Here is a 4,556-nt window from a genome sequence, read left to right on the forward strand (position 1 = left end):
ACATATACATGGGTGAATTTAGCATTTTCAGATTTATTTTGTATATCATGCTGATGGGTGGAAAAGAATTTTTATATTCTAATCACGAAACGTCGTACATGATTAACTAACGGCAAGTTTTGTTTTTGTTTTTTCTCTTCTATTGTGTTCTATGTGTGCCATAAATATCGCCATCCGTTAGGGAAAAAAATTGTAGTTAGAATTAGTAGTTCTTTGACTGCTATTTCTAAATTTTCAGTATGTTTATAATTATATATATATATATATATATATATATTGCGTATGTGTACGTGTATCTGTGTGTGTGTTTGTGTGTTTGTCTGTGTGTGTGTGTGCGTATGTGTATCTTTTACTTGTTTCAGTCACTGGACTGCAGCTATGCTGGGGCACCGCTTTGAAAAGTCCAGTCGAACAATCCGACTTCAGTATTTTTTAAAACCTGGTACTTATTCTATCGCTCACTTTTTGCCAAACAGCTATGTTACTGGGACGTAAGCAAACCAGCATCGATTCTCAGCTGGCATTGGAGGGAAAAGACAAATAGAAACCCCCACACCCATGCACACACATATATACGACGGGACTCTTTCATCTTCCCAATTCCCAACTAACTTGTTTCTCCCACTACAATCATTACTGTGTCCAACTTTTGAAGGCCCTGCACTAACCACTACACCCAACTGCTTATCTCTATAATATCCACTTTCTGGAATCTTCTCCGGGCTCATTATTTTTCTGTATGTGCCGATTTCCTACAGTTTAAACCTAACATGAATGGTATCAATATTACCGGTCTTTAAGGCGGCGAGTTTACAGAATCGTTAGTACTCCAGACAAAATGCTTAGTGACATTTCGTCCATCTTTACGTTCTGAGTTCAAAACAACTTTGTCTTTCATCCTTTCGCCGTCGATAAAATAATTACCAGTTGACTATTGGGGTCGGTGCAATCGATTTATCCCCTACACCGAACTGGCTGAACTTGTGCAACATTACCGATCATTAAAGACGGCGAACTGGCAGAATCGTTTGCACGCAAGCAAAATGCTTAGCGGTATTTCGTCCGTCTTTACGTTGTGAGTTCAAATTCTACCGAGGTCGACTTTGCATGTAATCGACTAGCTCCCTCCTCCAAAGTTCCAGGACTTGTGCCTATAGTAGAAAGGATTATTATTATTATTATTATTATTATTATTATTATTATTATTATTATTATTATTATTATTATTATTATTATTAAGGTAACCGTACTACGGTTCAGCTAAGTTTCTAGAATTTTCTTTTTCCTTCTCAATTGAAGTTCATTTGTGTTGTTAATAATTGTGCAGAAAAGTTGATCTGTTACATTTTTGAATAGTTTATAAAGAGATGGGAGGAAGGTATCTGTTTTAGAGCTTGTGATTTCAGAAAATCATACTTTCTTTAAAAGAAAAGATAAATCCACCAAGAAAAAATAATGCGATAAAGTGTGTGTGAGAGAGAATACCTGAGCAAAGGGGAGAAAGTCGCAGATGTCTCTGAAAAGGTGTTGCATCTATAGTAACAAGAAGTCTTAGCTTTGCTGCTCAAGGTGTGCATCTACTGCATTAAAGCCGTCGAGTGTACAGAAAAAAGAGTAACCCCATAATTTGCTACAAACAACAACAATAATGGATCGAGCAACAGGTAGTCGCAAGCGAGGACAAAGTAGCAACAAATTGCACTCATGGAAAAGATTAATAAATAACGTCTACATCACTACGATAACGATTCGGTTGGTAGTCAGCGGAACGTTGTAAAGCCAACCAGCCACCTCCACCATCACTACAATCAACACAATCACTACCATCAGCAACATTATTACCACCAATGCCATCACAAGCATCAACAACATCACTGCCACTGTTATCACCGCCGGTATCGCGTTTCCAACAAAGAGTCGCGTGCGCGCATGCATTAGCCCGCAGCCTCCCACCTTATAGCTATCAGTCGCATGCGCTGTTACGGACACGCCATCTGTCTCCCACTAGATCATCCTACCATTCGGCGCAGTAGCTGAGGGCTGGAAGAGGCCCCGTGACAGGCCCCGTACCAGATGGCTGGACGTGATTGGGGAAGATCTCCAGAGGCTCAATGTCATCTTGGACGATGCAGAGAACTGGCACGGGACCGCTAGCGTTAGAGAGAACTGGTGGAGCTGGTAGGCTCTACGCATGATGACACCTCTGGGGCTACTAACCTAGGATGAACCCATCCATATCAATCAAGAGCATGAAGTAAAGCAAGCAAGCCATCACTTCCACCAAGACCAGCAGTGGCGGCAGCAAAAGAAGCTATAATATGAACACCAACAGTTGCACTAAAGGAGCTGCAACAATCCTACATACACACGTTCTGTGTCCGTGCATTGCAGACCTGTGAGCTTGCGTCAAACAGCTGCTCTTACGTATAGGGAAGTTTTGACAATCAGCCAGCTCTATTATCAAGATTAATCCATTACCATTTTGTTTAACCTGGTAATTATGGCAAAGTGGTTGCATGGTGGACGCTGTTAAATGATATGAGAACGTTTTTCCTCTCTGGTTAATCCCTCAGTTTTTCAGGAATCACTTGCGGTGGAAGGTTTGGATGGAAAAGTTCTTTGCTTTCTTTTTTTGCTGAAGATGGATGAGAGTGGCGAGATTGCCGAGGTTAACTGGACCTATTCTCTGTTTTTTCTAAGCAGGAGAAAAGCCTATGAAAGGAGACTTTAAGGCCATTAACGAAAGAAGACCGTAACCTTTATATGTTATCCTAAGTGGAATAGATTCCCTGTTGTTGATATTCTAACACTATTTATTGTATCGTTTTTACTGATTGTGCCTTATATACCGTTTTACTTAATTTTACTGGCCATCCCAGAATCTTGGGCCATTGTAACTATTATCGTTATTATTATTAAGGCGGTGACATTGCAGAGTCGTCAGTACGTCGGGAAAATGCTTTCTGGCATTTTTTCCCGACGTTTTATGTTCAGACTAAGATGGCACTGAGGTCAAATTTACCTTTCATCCTTTTGAAGGTCGATAAAGTAAGCACCAATCGAGCACTGGGGGTCGATATAATCGATTAATTCGACCTCTCCCTATAATTGCTGGACTTGTGCCAAAGTTAGAAAGAGTTATTGTTGTTGTTTTTCCCTTCGATGTTTTTAGAAATCACCATTATACATGAAATCATTATTTCTGCCCAAGGAATACCTATTGTTATTATTATTATTATTATTATTATTATTATTATTATTATTATTATTATTATTATTATTATTATTATTATTATCATCATCATCATCATCATCATCATCATCATCATCATCACTATTATTATTATTGATGATGATGATATTAATTTAATAATCGTTTCCAACATATTTTAATGATGTTGCCATGTCATGGTATTTGTCATCATATTCACTATGCTTCCTTTCTTCTTTTCCGTTTCTTCTACTTTCCTGAATGAATTTATTCAATTTGCTGTTCTCATTTCGCCCAAGACTGTTCTTTGCTTAAATAGCGATAAACTGCTCCAATCTGTCTCTCATATAGCGTTTTCTTTTGTGTAGATGTCTCTTAGACATTTTCCTTGCATTCGCTCTCGCTCTCTATCTCTCGTCTGTTCTCTCCACCACTCTATCTATCTCTCTATCTATTTGTCTGTCTATCTATCTTTCTATCTATCTATCTATCTATCTATCTATCTATCTATCTATCTATCTATCTATCCATCTATCTAACAGTGTTGACATCCACCGCTTCCTTCGCCAGTTTCTCCATCCATTGTCCATTTCTGCACTACATCGATTTCTCTCATCCTTTCTCCTATTATAAAATTCTATACCAATGTTCATCTTGATATTCAGAATTTTAACCATCATTAACTTGGTGGAACACGTCATTTTCTTCCGATGGCATCATCATTTCTATAAATCACAAGATATTGCTATTGTGAGATTCGTTGCTGGTCCGGTCGATAGATCATCAGATAATCAGCTAAAGTTCAGTGGCTCGCGTCCTGTTAACAATGTAACATGCTGCCCAGGGCCAACATATTTTACTATTTCGTGTTTTCAAGTCTACTTAATTATAATGAGACAATTCAGAGTCAGTTGTACAACTAACATTTTTAAACAGAGCGACTGGATTATTGATGAGTGGCCTATTAGCTTTCAGGATTCAATTCGACTTGAGGTCATTGTTATTTAACCACAACTAAAACCTGATTGAGCTTACCTATGGTCCAAGTTCTTCTAGCCCCAAAGTTTTGTTTTTGTTTTGTCTGTTTTTAGTATTCATGTCTGACACGATTCTATCCAATTATGTCCTACTTTTTTAATACCCATCATGCAGTAGGGCAATACAGCTGACGTGGATTACTTCAGAATGAGGTGCAAGTTTATAAGGAGTGAATAAATAGAAACAGTTTTAATTTATACTTCTTTCTAACGCGCGCACGCACACACACACACACACACACACACACACACACACACACACACACATAATATATATATATATATATATATATATATATATATATATA

This window comes from Octopus bimaculoides, chromosome 11, assembly GCF_001194135.2.
Source record: "Octopus bimaculoides isolate UCB-OBI-ISO-001 chromosome 11, ASM119413v2, whole genome shotgun sequence".
NCBI classification, from domain to species: Eukaryota; Metazoa; Mollusca; class Cephalopoda; order Octopoda; family Octopodidae; genus Octopus; species Octopus bimaculoides.